Source organism: Atta cephalotes (genome assembly GCF_000143395.1).
Source record: "Atta cephalotes unplaced genomic scaffold scaffold00012, whole genome shotgun sequence".
In the NCBI taxonomy this organism is placed as follows: domain Eukaryota; kingdom Metazoa; phylum Arthropoda; class Insecta; order Hymenoptera; family Formicidae; genus Atta; species Atta cephalotes.
In genome coordinates, this window is record NW_012130076.1 from 1,982,355 (window position 1) to 1,999,294 (window position 16,940).

At 34.9% G+C, this 16,940-nt stretch overlaps 1 protein-coding gene across 1 annotated transcript in view; it reads right to left on the minus strand.

Annotated features, from left to right (window-relative positions):
• LOC105617339 overlaps window positions 1–16,940 on the minus strand; it is a 37,099-nt gene that overhangs the window by 19,558 nt on the left and 601 nt on the right. The gene's annotated exons all lie outside the window — the stretch shown is intronic.

The following is a 16,940-nucleotide window of genomic DNA, read 5'->3' on the forward strand; positions in this document are numbered from 1 at the left end:
CCGTACCGTACCGTACCGTACCGTACCGTACCGTACCGTACCGTACGTACGTACGTACGTACCGTACGTACGTACGTACGTACTCCGTACTCTACTCTACTCTCTCTCTCTCTCTCTCTCTCTCTCTCTCTCTCTCTCTCTCTCTCTCTCTCTCTCTCTCTCTCTCTCTCTCTCTCTCTCTCTCTCTCTCTCCCTCCCCCCTCCTCACTCTTCACTAACCCCCGTCTCTTCCTCCGACCTTTCCTCTTCTCTTCTACCAATTTCCCTTCGGCGCGACCTCAGTCACCCTTCTGCTCGTGCGGTTCCGCTACGCCCTCGTGGCGCTCCTCCTTTCTATATTGAATTTTCTAATCCGTATGGATTCAAAAACGTCACCGTAACGTTTAAAAGGATGGAAAGGTCATTTCTTTATCGGTCGTCTAGCTACGTCGCTTTTGGATTAGCGCGACAAATGTCCGTGATTACGAGACACTCTTTTGCTTCATCTCTCGTTCGTTATATATAGATATATAGATGTTGGCAAGCATAGAATACCACGTGTTTATTGCAAAAGTAAAAAACCAATATCTTGTTTCCTTTGCGCCATTTAAAATCGACAAATTCAAATTACTCAAACAAATACGTATACATATGATATTTCAATCTTTACTTAAATACTATTTGTGTAAGTTTTGACCTAAATAAAATTACGAGGCTCAGTCTTCATGAAATTAGTAATTATTAGCTTGTAATATATTAACTAATTATTATTTAATTAGTCACAATATCATGATGTTTAAACAGAAAACTCATTGCTCTCCGAATTAATCGATAAACTCGCTCAACAATGTACGCATCGACTGTATCGATCGCGAAAGCGTTAACCACGTAACAACATCTCGCCGGCATGTCGACGTAGCAAAACGAACAGTCGGCGCTTATCTTTAATCGACCGTTAATCATCGGCGCCGATCGCGTGCTCACCGGTGTCCCCTTTCGACACTCCCGGCAGCCGTGCGAGTGCATGAGCTAGCCGAACGATTTATCTCGCAAAGCACACGGGGCTTGCCGTCCCCTCCGACACTCGCCACGCTCGGAATTTACAGTCGTGTCTCGTCCTGTCCGGTGGCATTTCTTCACCCCGGCAACGGTTCCTTCCGTGGCGACTAAACGCACGGCGGGTGGGTATACCTTCGGTGCGACAAGGAAAACCGTGCCATGTCGTGTGCACACGATGCATTTTGTTTGTAGGGGATTGTTGCCATGGCAGCGAACTGCGAACATCGAATGCACTTCGCCCTGGCACGGCACGGCGTGGCGCGGCGCGGAGCGGCACCGACACGGCTCGTAGACCCGAGCGAGCTTGCGGAAGAGTTAGCCCCCGGCTGCTTTCGCAAGCTCCGCGCAACGGCCCGTGTACACCTGGACACGGTAGACGACGCAACTTCGGGCGGAGAGCGTTAATTTTCTTCAAAATTTTGCTCGTGAACGACGCTGCGTTGCGGTCCGTAGTTAACATGCGCTTTTCCAAAGCGTTCCCCTCTAATGATTTCGCATTGCGTTAAAATACGAGTACAGGATATCCGTGAGAGAGATACCGCATTTCACGAAATTCTGTATAACTAGAATATATATGTGGGATCGATATTGGGAGAGAGAAATAATTCTATAGATAAAAAAATTTAATAATTATCGATTAACATAGATGCATGGTAATTTATTTTCGTCGCCCATTTCAATTATCACGGAATTAGATGATTCGAATATATATGAAAACGCAGATAGTTGCAAGATAGTTGCAATACGCAGTCTCGTAAATGTATTTTGCAAGAATGCAGCAACGGATGTTTGTGACAACAGCAAATAACGTTGACACAAATATTGAATATCATTTCAATATACAACAACGTTACAGTTTTACTCTTGTGTTTTGAATTTGAGTATTTTCCGATGACGAATGAATATTTAAGTTAAACGCGGAATTTCTTTTCGACTCTCCTGGTTATAATTTAGGTTCCTTTTACCAAACTTTTTAAACGCGCAAAAGTGTACATGTTGCGAAAAGTGTACATATGTCAAAAGGGAAAGGAAAAAAAAACAATAAGCGATGCAAGACGCATTTTTCGAGCAGCTGTCGCATGCACAAGGAACAATGGGATACCTACATCGCGGCTCATATCGAAAACCAATTTCCGAGATGTCAACGAAACGAAATCGGGCGTTAGAAGGGAATTCGCCAGCGTTTTTATAGTAACTGCCAGAGGTTGGAGATCACTTTGAGCGAGAGAGTTTGGCAAGATCGAGTAGTGGCTGTACCTTCAACAGGTGCAAAGTGTCTCTGTTGAAAGGACCACTCTCGTGCCACTGCTTCCAAGCTTCTCACTCTACGCCTCTTCCTTCCGCTTCTTAAACTGTAAGCTCTTTGATAGAAAGCCTAAAGCGCCTGCGTGCCCTTCGAAAGGGCGAGACGAAATGTACATACAATTACGACGACTTGTAATGAGCCGATGCTCCGTTTGAGAAAATAATGATGCTCGCTAATGAGACATACTCGTCGGGCTTTGTGTTCCACCTACGACAGCATGTCCCTTCGTTACAGAATATTTTGAATTTTTATCAATGTGAATAATTTTTTATTGCAACAAGAGCACGCAGGTATCTATATATGTAAAGATATAATACAATGTGATAGAAGTTGTAACGATATTATTTATCTCATGCGCGTTTAACATCGTGGGCATGTTTCGCATCGATCGCGATGCAATATTGTTATTACAACGTATTGAAATTTAAGGAATATTTACTCGTCCAGAGCTAGTTGTGTAGAATGTATATACGCCAGATATTTAACTACTTAAGAGAATGAAAAATATTATATTGAAAAGAGTTACTATGAGTCATCTATATGGAAATTTATATCCATATAGATAAATATTTTAACAAATATTTAAAACATTTTAAAAATATTTAAACATTTAAAACACGTTTTTGAATCACTTAACATTTAAATAACTTTTAAAAATGATTTTGTGATTCTGTATGGAATTTTAATAACATCTATCGATCGTAAAATGTGTTTTCATTTTCTTTATAAAATTGCGTAATTTGAATATACGATCAACGAAGTCACAGTGATGAAGACTATTTTCTTCGCTTATAAAACCGAAACTTATAATACGTGTCATATTTTATTTATCAGACTAATACTAACTTTTAAATTGCATTAAATATTGAAAAAATATAACTAAAAAACTTTAATTTTTTAATTACAGTTATTATGTATAATATACATTTGCAAATATTTGACATTTTCATCATGTTAGAGCGATTTTCGATATATGAACAATTAAAACTTCCACTGTTATACATGTATATGTATAGCAGAGTTAATGCAATTTCATAAAAAGACATGTTTTATCGTAGTAGCAATTTCAACTGATCCTTGCAATGTAAAATGATACACACAAATGTTAACACATAAAATTTAATACGTCATTTTGAGCTCACGCGGTTTAAAAAAATTAAACATTTGCTCAGAAACACAACTACTGCCATTGGCAACTGCCAGTGCGACAAAAAAAGGAAAATGTCAACATGTGAAATATCGGAAAAACAATTGCAGTCACTGAAAGTTTTCAAATATAAATTTTTTTATATAATGCACAAATTTTTAATTTTTGGATTATTACAAATGATTGAAACTTATTAAAACCAAACGAATTATCTAAAGTATTTGTTATTTTATAGTATCTACTGAAATTTTTATGATTTTGTAAAATACAGAAAGTATAGACAAAAATATAAGTTATGATGCAAATAGTAATACAATTTTTATACGAAACAACGTTGTTCCATTCAGACGAAGAAAAATAAAGATAGTAGTCGATTCTATCTGCACATTATCAAAGAAAGATATACATGGTATGAACCTTAGCGAAGGAGAAACTCTGTATTTGTCTGAGAGCTTCAGGCGATCGAGAAATGTATGCAATTTTTTGAATCTACGGCGAAAAGATACGTATGATTATGTAAATGCATTTGATATTTGCGGTTGGAATCTCGTTTCTTTATACATCATATGCATTCCCGTTCTATTGATATTCACTGATCACTTTTATAAAATACTCATTAACTAATTTTCTCGATCTTTTCTAATTAGCCATTAACCATTATAAATCATGTAATAATTGGATATATTCAGTAATTAATTACGCGAAAAAGTTTTTAACAGAAATTACATTCCAGTTGGAGATTCGAAATTAAATTCTGAGTTCAGTAATTTATGTAATTCATTAAATCGACGAGAGAGAGAGAGAGAGAGAGAGAGTGTGTGTAAATTATATTCTAATTAGATCAAATCAGTAAAATAATATTCGTAATAATTGGATTGTCCGTGATTGTCTGTCAATATAACAAATATATATTATTATTATGGATACAGAACTTGTCTCCCAATCGCTTGTAAAAGAATGCTGTAAAGTTTAATATCGCCTGCCTCGTTTCTCACATTGCTTATAAAAAACAGAATTGTAGTCGACGACGAGGGTTCGAAGTTCAATGTTCGCTACAGTATTCCCATTTACTTAATGTTTTGTTTTTCTCGTACGACTGGCTACTACCATTGAGTCCCCCTTCGACAATAATGAATAGTACATCCGTTATATTTTTATGAACGGCACAAGAACTTTTCTCATCATCCTTGAAACTAGGAATTACATATCGATATCTTCCGTTATTGACGACGTCGGCACGGAATAGCATACCATCGATAGAAGATCCCCTAGCTTCAAACTTTTCATCAGTTTCCTTCTTCCTCATTTCTTCTTTTTATATCGGTATTTCACAAAACAAAGTAGACCGCCTTAACGTAAACAAAGATTATAATGAACACAGACTATAATGATCCAATAATAACAAATAAATATTTTTTATACTACAAAAGCTACATAGATAAACATTTGTTGAAGTATTGCAATATTAGCAATAATGAATTAAGCAATTCTCTCAAGAGATTACACAGATATATTAACATTCTTGTTAAAATTGCAATTAATTAATTATAAATTAGTTATTTACATATAATTGTGAATTAGTATAACATTGCGATATCTACATCGAGATTAAAGAGATAGGATGCTGACTATATTATTGTAATTATACCAATAGATACAACGTTAAATTATCGATTCGAGCAAATATATTTTCCATGAAAAATAAAGCTACTGTTTATGATACTTTTACAAATAAATTCATTCAATATTTATATTATCCGATATAATATATCTCTTAAATAATCAAAATGTTGTACATAAAAATATTTTTTTGCGGCTCTTCCTGAAATTTATAGTTTTAAATTTAATTATTTAGTCTGATCGGTTGATTGATTTGTAAGAATATAAATATATATATATATACAATTGCTAATATTAAAAATTAATATTGAAGATCATATATTTAAGTATGGTAATTTATACTGTTAGATAAACATAACAGTGTAGAGAGAATAACTTTTTAATTTCAATAAAAAATTAATAAATGTTGAAAGAATTATTTAACACAAAATAATAATAATTTGGATTTATATTCGTTTACATATATATTTGTAATGCGTATGTAATACAACTCCATTTTGAAATAATCTCAAGTTCTCTGACAGTAAGTAATGTGTCAAATAGATTAGAAAATCTAAGCCTCGAGCACTGCGGAAGCGCTGAGCCCAGAACGTATTTTACCGGGTTATCGTTAGTGGCGAAACAGCGGCGCGATAGTGAGATGCGCATTGTTAAAGAGCGACCGCGGTAAATTCATTACGACTCCAACTACTTGCGGTCTACCGCTTTTTGCTACAAAGTCTAGCTTAATGTTCTGCTTTGACATTTCGTTATGTAAAATTCGCTGAAATTTTCAAGGAATGTTACGTGAGGTGTTCATTATGCCACCGTAATAATGGAGAGTTATTTTAATATCTCTTGAAGAGACTCAAGGAATAGCCAATGTTATTTCGAGTATGAAAAGAAAAAAAGAAAATGAAACATGTATTCTCTAAAAGTGAATCAGTGTTATTTATTACTGAAAAACAGTAAATATTTGTTAATGATTACATCTGTTATCGTATAAGTATAGCACTGAAGTCAGTAATGTTACTGAATAATATACTGATTCACTTTTAGAGAGTATGAAAATGTATGTACATAAAAGGTGTAAAATATTTATTATTATAAGTTACAAAATGACAGGGGCTAATCTTATTTCGAGACATTGACTTGATTTAAGCTGTACATATATTATGTATTTCATATGTGATGTATTCATAGTGAATTAACTCAACTTAAATATCCGATATCCTACGTTATTGATTTTCAGACATATTGAAAGTTTTGAATTTAGTTAGAATACATTTGAATTTATCGGAAAATTTAATGGCAAATTTAATGGCCGTTAGTATTTTTAGTCTAATAAGGATCTTTTATTGGCTGGATTTGAGCTGACATCATTAAGTAATAAGAATCACTTCGAGTGAATAGAATTAGATCTTAATTTAAATATATTAAATCTTTGCAAAATTTGATTAAAATCCTCTTTTGTCTAAATATATAAAATAAAATTTCCGATATATAAGAAAGACGCGACATATTAATGGAAATGTCGATAAAAAGCAAATACATTACATATGGGAAAGTTTAAACCGAATACGAACTAAATCTATACTAGATTAAAGTATCTAATAATTTTATGAACAACATGAAAACACGTCTACCATACATTGAATCTGTTATATATGTTCTATATTAATCTCAAAATCTCTCATTGCATCATACACACGTTTTTCTTACGTTAGATAGATAAAATATGATGCAACTCCTTTTAGAGGCATTAGTAATAGCCGTCGACATCTTGGTTATCTCTACGCGAGACGTTAAAACCTTACGCCCGAAATTATGATCCACGAAGCGTGAATAATTCTGTCTGGCTACCATTCATTCCGCGGTCGGTGTAAATTATTGCAAGGAGCGCATTAATTTCCTTTGCGAATAATTAACAACGCACCGGACAACGAAACCTTCGCGCACCTCCTACGCTTTTGCAATGGTCAGTCCTTCCGTCGGTACCCTCATACCTCCGGACATCCCCCCTAGACTGCTCCTCCCCGCCGTCCCTCTTCGCCTCAACCTCTTGGTCGACAACTGAAATATTAATCATGACTTACACATGGTGTTCCGGGACTAGGGGGCATTCTCCATCTGCATTATTAAGTGACCCCGCGCACGAGTTACGCTAGGTAGGCTCAGCCCTTATTTCGCAAAACGAATATGGATGTGCGGTTTGCGTTGTTATTATTCCGATGTGAAGATCGGTTGCAATATTTTGCCGATGCTCGCCGAGCAGATCGCGTAATCGCACGTTGCTTTCCCTTGTGCACGAACAATTTGCTGTGTGTGAAATGCATCTAGTCTACAGGTAACGTTTGAAATTAACTTATATGCACGAAGCAAAATCTCTGAGATAATGGAGGTCATAGTATAGATTTAAAAAAAAGTCATGAAGGATATTAATTGCACTTGTACACAAATCTGACATTTATTTTATATGTTATTTTTTAATCTTTGTACACAGTTTATTAATTAAATCTTTTACCGGCATATTTCTCGGTTTCTTTATATAAATCTACAAATAGATTTAAAACGAAAGTAATAAATAGCGACGTTCCAACTCGATCGAGCCGTCTCTTTTACGCGAAAATAAAATTGTTATTCTTGTATTCCCAAAGGTTCGCGCGGAAAAATGAAAGTTCATTAAAACCAGCATGGTTTATCGGCTTTTCGCTCGGATTTCTCGGGCCTCTGGAGTGTTCTCGTTCTAGGAAGCGATTTATATCTCTTTTTCCCTTTTTTCTACTACAACGATATCAACGAGATAGTAGCGCAGACATACTCGAGTATTTCGATATCACATAACGTTTGCTCGATACTTGCGAGTTCCGCTCCGAATCCATTTGGATGGCAGTAATGCACGTTAAACGTCGTAAAATTATCTCGATATAATTGTCTGCCTTAAATAACGACAGCTGTGTTAGTAGTTGTTGAGCGCCCGACGCAATGCGTTTCCTTTCAGGAATTAATTCAGTATTCAGAAGGACTCCGAGATCAAAGCGAGCAATAATAGAAACGCTGCTTCTGGCAAGGTATGCGATGACAGAAGTGGGCACGGTGGCTATAAGTGACAAACCGGTTCGCTAATAATAGGGGATGACGATGCGACAGACGATATCGTAGATTTGCATCTGGAAACAATTTGCCCGCACGTAGGACACATATCGTTATAATTGAATATCTCGATTAATGCGTAGCAACGGTCTAGATAATCGTCACGTTGATATTGATTCGCTATTTCAACTGTAATATATTTGGACATTGATATTGAAAATAATGTTAACTAATTCTCAAACGCCTTTTTATGGCATATTTAGTTTTTTCTTGTCAAGATTGGTACTTCTAATTTTGGAAGTTCAATAATCTAATCTTTGGCAAATTTGAACACGTAAAGATATTATTTTTCTTTGATGTAAAAAGCAATGTTAATGCGCGAATCTTTAAATAACAACAATCGGAAAATCGTATCCAAATTTACTGTATATTTTTTAAACTATGACATTCAACTATGATGTATTTTTTTTCTTCAAATTTAAAGTTTTCGGAACACATATAAAAAGCCTTTTTATTTAATTTTTCCAACGAATATAAATTCTTCAAAAAGTAATTTTTATCTTTTATTTCTTGTTTTATTGTGTTTTTTATTAATAAAAATACATAATATTTATTTATATCATTATTTTCTTCAATGTCTGGAATTTCGAATGAAAAAAAATTGTTAAAATATATTTATTTTTATGAAAGTTATAAGCATTCGAAGTTGGGTATGATAGACTGAGTGTGTTGTTCCCATGTAAAATTAATAATAAGTATAGTATTTAAAGAATTACAATAGATTGTATAATATATTGAATGTCCTCAAGAAAAAGCATATTAATATCTCATTTTGATTTAATCTAAAGTAACAGTTAGGAAAAGCAGGGTTCATGCCATTAACGTAATAGTACGGAGATGTTCCAAAATCGCAAATACGCTACTATGAACGATCCACAACAGCTTTCCTAGCATTAAATCCGACCACACGACGCAACCAAGTTACACCTTTATGTCACCTTTCTCTCTCTCTCTCTCTTTCTCTCTCTCGTGCACTGCTATCTTCCACGGATTCGATCCAGACGACAGAGGCTGGCAAACTGTTAATAGGAGGGGAGTTTTAAATGCGCGTAACGTAATAACGCGTGCATTAGGCAACTACTATGGCGTCGGTGGCGTCTGCGGCGGCGACAACGATAGTAGACCCATTCTCCGTAAGGGGTAGTTTGCCTGACAACTCGATTATACGATACTGCAAGGCTGAGTGGCAAGTGGTGATATATGGTGCGCATATATACGCCGTGCTTGCCTCTGAAGTCACTTAAAATAATGAGAAACCCGGTATCGGGTACCACGCTTGTTTTCTACTCTTTTTCCTTTTTTCTTTTCTTCATCGGTGGCATTTACCCGCGAATATCGGATACATGCGACAAACAGAGTGGCGAACTGGTCTGCTCGGCGAAACTTTGAAATCCGCTAATCTTCATGCGCACGTTTGATCGATTAATTAAGATAATCAATGGAACAAACATTTTCGTATCGAATAGTCGATGTTCGATTTGTGCTCATGACATTATTGATCGGACAGTTACAGAATATACAATTTTACATTCGTGAGACGTATAAGCAATTTTGGATATTGAGTGGTCATATTGCATTTCTCGCTCTGTAGCTTTGCGAACGCGCGTGGCACCGGTCGATTTTCGGATAGACATCTAGATATTTGCATTGAGTCCCGAAACGTAATAACGCGTTTCATTAAATCACATATATAGATCGTTAACCATTATTAATCGCCTGCAGCGCTGTTTGACACTCCATCTCGGTTTCTCTTGTAATCAAATACGCGATACCGTTAGATATTCATTATTATACTGTCAAACTATGTCAGTAGCTAAATTGTTAGTTACTTTAGCAATCGCTCTGTCATGTAAATGTCAAATCTTGTATATGGTAAATGCAATATCGAGATAATTATCTTCTCAGAAAGTATACGTACCGATTTCCTTTCTAATTGTTACGTAAAAATATGATCGTGCTATTGTACACATGCAATAACAATTTAAGATAAAAGCGATAATTTACAAAAACGACAACTGTAAATATATATATATGTAACATATATGTATATGGCGATTCTATCATTTCCAAATAAAGAGCTTGATTACATAATAATAATAAGCATAAGGAAACATCATTTTCAGTAGATCAAGGGGCACGATACCTTCATTACGATAACTTTACCTCCGGCGTGTTTATTTTGCCGATGAGAAGTCGCATCTACGTAAAACGAGAGTGATATTTACAGCGGGGTCGCCTGTCGGTACGTAATCCTGAAACGAGCTCTATGATCAAGCGTTGCAGTATAGGAGAAAAAGGAGTCGGTAAGAGGAGATACGTATCCAGTTCGTAATTTGTGTGTAGTCAGTAATTTGACTGTTGCGCGTTGAGAGGAATGGCCAAACCTTATAATATTACTATCATTACTGTGATTATATTTTTCATAGTTATAATTTCATATACCGGATAATATTACATGATGTTATTTAATACTTACTTCAAAACTAACATATATTATTATGAATATTTTATCGAGAAATCAAAATTTCGAAAAAATTAATCATTATTTTGTTCTCTTACTTCAAGAGTGATACAACTAAGACAATTAAGTTTTTCAGAAAAGGAAAAAATATTTTTTTATTTAATATAAAAAAAATTAACTAATTAAATTAAATAATATTGGCATAAAGAATATTTTTTTAAAAACAATCAAATGTCATTTTATCATTTTCACAACCTTTAAAAACCCTTTTTAAGGTATAACAATTTTGATATTCTACAAAATTATAACAAATCCGGAATAATTCGTCAAAAGTGACGTAACTCGAAATAAAATAGTTGAAATATTATAATAGTTTATATTTACCTTGATCAGCTAAAGTTACTAAATTCAAAATGAAACATATTTTCTTTAAACTTCGATCACAAAAACTATTTTAACTCTAAATATTCTCTCTTTCTAGAAGACTTTTTTTACTTATAAAACGATTTAAAATAAGTCATTGTCTTGTAGAAGGTATTATATGATTTCTTTGAATACTCTAAGAATAAAACAATTTTTGCGGATAAAACTCGGAAGTTAAGTTAGTTTAATTTGAATGAGTGATAAAATAATTTTTATACCTAGTCATTCATGTAATTCGAAAATTTTTTAATTGTATCATTTTTAAAATGAGAAAACGATTTATAGTATTCTTTACCATTTTTTATTCATTTATACGCTTATGCGAATATTAAAAGTTCTTTCTGCGTGCTAGTACGATCAAATACTGACTCGCACTACTTTATTGTCTTCAATTGCAGGACGTTAGCTATTGTTAATCGATCCATAAGCGATATTAGTACTATTGAATATTGATACTGAGCAAATACTTTAAACAGACATTGCATTGTGCGAATAATTGAGATATCAGCGCAATGTAATTATGCATCTCGCATAACGGCTGTGTTAAAGTACAACAACGGAACAACAGGTACCATTATTGCGTGATAGAAGATTAGGAAGTAGGGGAAGGATTTGTACGAAAATTTATTGGTATACATATTATGTATACATATACATGTACTGGCACAGCGTACTGGACTATGTTGCGGCGACGCCCGGTGTAAGATATAGAGCGAGAACATTCAGTCAAGCACACAAGCTCATATCCTGATATTGTACTTATGATCGTGTAGGCCTATCTTACGTACCTCTTCAATCTTAGTTACACGAATATTATTAAATCCTTGGTCACGTAACGTTAACATTTGATACACATCAAGTTATAATTAGCTGAGATTTTATCATTATGATTTTATCGTTATGATTTTAATTATAATGCGTATGCGCGATATATATATTCATAAGAAGAATATAATACTTTGGAATATCAGCAGTCTGATTCGAAAACGTAATTCATAATACTAATACTATATATAATAAACAAAGATTTTGAAAAGACATATATTTTAACAATATTTTTAAATCTTAATGATCTTGATAATCTTAAATTTGGATGTTATATATAGGTATACAAAAGCTGGAATTTTAAGCTGTTCTACTTTATAAATAGAAATCCAATATATAAGATATATCTTTGTACAAATATTTCATAAGATTCCATTTTCTAATTTCAAATAAATTAAATAACGATTGGTAAAACAGATTTTATGACGATTTTATAACGGAGATATAAAGTCTTATAAATAAAATTGTGAGTAAAATTGTGAGTGTTAATAATTGCACTTATATCAAATATACTTTGCGATGCAAAGTAATTTTGTTAATGCAAATTTACTTTGTCTACAAACGCGTTAGCGACCCTTCTCAACCGTCGGCAGTAGGTTCATCGAGACAAGATTTATTAGAATTTATCAGAATATTCCCGCGCGCTACGTTGCGCAATTGGCGCGACAGGAATTCGATCTGCTGCATTTTAATGAACCATTTGTCGGCAATAGAGTGATTTAAATGGATTGACTGTCTGTAACGTAATTATTCAAGCGATCGCTCGAAGAGAGAGCCCTCCCACCCCTTCGTAATTTGACGTTCAAAACGATTCCCAGACATGTGAATTCCGATCATACGATCCGACATCTTTAAATTATTCATTCCTTCTGATAGCTACGACGCCCGCTAGTGTATAAGTTTCTGATGTGATGGAATAAGTGAAAACGGTAGACCGTTGCTTTTTTTCTCAACGAAACTTTCGCATTACCTTCTAATGACTGTTGCTTTAACCCATTTTCGAGGCCCCTACGAGAACTCCAGATATCTAATCCCGTACGTTAGCGTCTTAGAGTTTCCAACTCCCACATATATGCTGTTACACTCGAATAAGGATTCCATTATATAATCTTTGTTCGTAATCTAAAACTGCTAATAACATTCGCACAAAGATAGCAACTCGGAGGAATTAGCAGTACTATCAAATCAATTCCATTTCAATTTGTTTTTCATTCATAATAACCCGAGAAAATACTTTCAGAACTTAAATGTTCAAAATTTGCTAATATATTTTATCATGTAACGCAAATGTAATATCATTTTTCGTTTGTTGGGTACAAAAAAATTACGAAATTTCGTCTTCTTCAAGCTATAATGATTTGGTTATTTTGAATTTCAAACTAATCCTTCTATCCGATATCTCGCGTGTACCATACGATTACTTCGCGAAGCTGGAACTTCCATCTGACCATTAAAAATTTATCCATGGCTTAACCTCATCTTCTGAAATCCTTGAGAATACATCGGGTAGCTAAGAGTCCGTGGTATGTAGTAACTTGAAAATGCTCGGAGGCCAGATGGAGAGCTCAAGCGCGGTTAGAAGATCTCAAGTCTTAGCTGAGAAAGCAGTCGGCTTTTAGTTCTCGTTAATACTAAGAACACACTTTGCTATGATATGTATCTTTGAATTTGTTTTATTCATTTCGGTCATGACACTTCTCCGACCAGTCGTTATCCGCAGAACGTAACGATGTGGTATAGTGATCTGTAAATATTTGATACAAATATAAATCGATGATGTGATTTTACATGATTGCAATCTCGAGATTTACGCTTGCGTTCATAAACGATAGTAATGCATGCGTTGTTTTTGATCGATTTCAAAATTTATCGACACGGGAGGAGAGAGAGAGAAAAGGCGATTCAAAATATGAACAAAAGACACATATGAATGTGTATCAATATCCATATATTGAATAACGTATATAAACGTATATTTGATTAACGCGAATGAAACGGCCCGATAAACAGATAGGCGTGTACTCGCGTAATAATCCCGTAGACTGTCATTGTATTTATTTCGCCGTACCAAATTACCAATTTATATAATCTCTTGGGGATAATACACGTAGCACCGTTATACGATGTCATCGTATACGCGAGATTTCTGCACACATTGCCATTTCGGAGGACAACATTTTCCGGAAGGTAGTAAAGCGTGATATGAACCGTTGCTGGTGTAATGAGCTGGCAATATAATGTCTAGGCCGGCTTGGTCCAGGCTAGCCTGGAGACAGGACCCCCACGGCTGGACATCAATATATTGATGACTATGCGGACGGAGATTAAGAGCTGCCATCCATATCGACACGCTAGGGCCCTCTTGTAACGTGACACATCGGATATCATTAATAAAGAGAGTGTACTTTCCTCCATTTCTGACGAAGAGCTATAATAGGTATTTTGATCCGAGCTAAGAAGGCATAGGAAAGAGGAGATCTCTTTCCATTATACCGTAGAGATGATAATGACATGACATATATATCCTTGTTAGGAAATATCCAAGGAGGATGAAATGTGAGTGTGATTTGGAAAATATCAGAACTATTAATTTATTATTTTAATGGGATACCTTATTGATTTTTCGCGCGTGGAGCGACTTGTCGTAATTATCGGGGTTTTTCTGCGATTTATTATTAACGATAGAGACTATCAAAGAAACGATTAAAATTTTAATATCTATTGTGCAGCGTCAAGTTGTGCAAACAACGTAATACGAATAAAATTCTTGATCGTTTCTTTCATTATTAATTACAATGAATATTGCCAGTAGACAAAAGATATATTAATAAATGATGAGATTTCGAAATAATATAACCGCGCAAACATTCTTCCAAAGGTGAAAAACGTTGGAGAGAGATTGTATCAGCGCTGCATAATATTGATTCACAATAAAGTGCGTATCAAATAGGTGAATGAGAGAATGGTACGCGGAAACGAAATGGAACAAGCAGGAGAAGCTGCGGGCTAGTAAAGGCGAGTCATTACGTTGTCGGTACATCGCCTCTTTCGATACATTTCGAGTGCGGTTACGTGACACTGCGCTGTATCCACTGAGTCGAGTGGTAGATGGGCTCGGGAGAAGAGGTCGGCGCAGAGGAAATGGGAGAATAGGGATGAAAATGGGGTAGGACGACGATGTGGGATCGGCGCGGAGAGGCAGCGCGGTAATCGGCAGCAAGTGAATTGGAACAAATGCAGACAGACATGAGATGGACTACTGGACTCTCCCTCTCTTTCTTTCTGTCGCTCTTCCTCTCTCTTTTTCGCTGGATATCGCAACCAAGCAATATAATATAAGTCGGACTATCGCTATTAATTGAGTTCGTCCCTATCGTCGATGCGCGCAACGTCCCCTACTTTGTTCGACCTCAAGACGAATCGATGAAACGTGGGAATATAGAAGCGATGAAGGAGATGATGAAGTAGATATTAGGGGGGGACAGATAACGGAATAACATATGAGACAACTTATCCTAACTTATTGCATTATTCTTTTTAGTTCATTGGACCGTCGTTAGTGCTAGAATGTATTTTTTATGCGTGTGAAGTAGATTCATATTGACACTCAAGGGTACGAGACAGCTTCGAGATGTAACTCACGTTGCTCTATATATACATAAAATGCACGCATCCGTGAAAATTATTATTTGTGAGACTTCATTTACTTTTCAAAGTGCTCACACCCATTATATTAGATATTACATTAGAAGGAGGTTACTGGCGCGCGGCAATCTTGATTTTGGTCTTCGAACGTAATATCCGGCAGTGCTTGTAGACGACGCGAGGAAGTAAAACTAATTTCGTAAATCCTTTAATCTACGCGTTTGGTGGAAAGCGGAGGCGAGATTAAGGGAAGCGGACTGAATGGGCGAGCTCCTGGGTGTTTGATGGAATATGATGAACGAGGCACGTAAAACTTAGTTATTGGTATACCAGATCAAATAGGAAAAAGAAGCAACTTTAGTCCGACACGCCGCAATTAAAGCAGTTGCGAAAGTCACGATACGCAATCGGAATCTTAATTAAACGATAGTTGATAACGTTCCTTGTCATTTATACGTTGCATTCATTCACATGCAAAATCTGGTATTAACTTTTTGCGTTCTTATTGAGGTATTATGCATCTTTTATTAAATCTAGAGATTTTTCTTGTGTTATTGCTTTTTTAATTTGAAAATTGAATATAGTTTGATGAAGAATAATACTGAAGTTACTTACAATCGGAGAAAGAAAATAAATATTGTTATATCAGTTTGTTATGCTTATCGGAACAAGTATTTATTGAAATATTGAGATTGCCATTACACAGGGAAGTTATTATTTTACTAAAGGGTTTTTCCATTATCCAGCGAGTGATATTTTTATATCGACAATAAGATAATATTTTAAATTATTGTTAGTATTGAATAAAAATCTACAGTCTGTATTATATCTCATAAAATTAATTTATAAACTTAATCATACAATTTAATGATATATTTTATGTATAATAATATTGTTAAGCATTAAATGAAGATACTTTACTACAGAAGAACAAGTTATGGAGCATGCACTAAAATTGTATCTCTCGATTGAAAAATCATTATATTGAACAAATATTATAATATTATATTGTCATTGGATTCGTCCATGAAAACAGGATCAACTGTAAATCAAAAGTAGATATCGATGAAAAAATAAACAACGAGACAGTGATTGCTGGCAGAATCACGTTTTTTCGGTATAGATTCGGACGACTGCAAATATACACGAGTATCGTTCCGTGAATATAACAAACATGGAATCGTAACGCAGATTCACGGCATGTCTCGAATATATATATATGTGTATATGAATATATATATATATATATATATATATATATATATATATATAATAGACACGACATATACAGTACGTTAAGTTTTAGTTTTCGTTTCGTACCGTTACGTTTTACGTTTACGTTA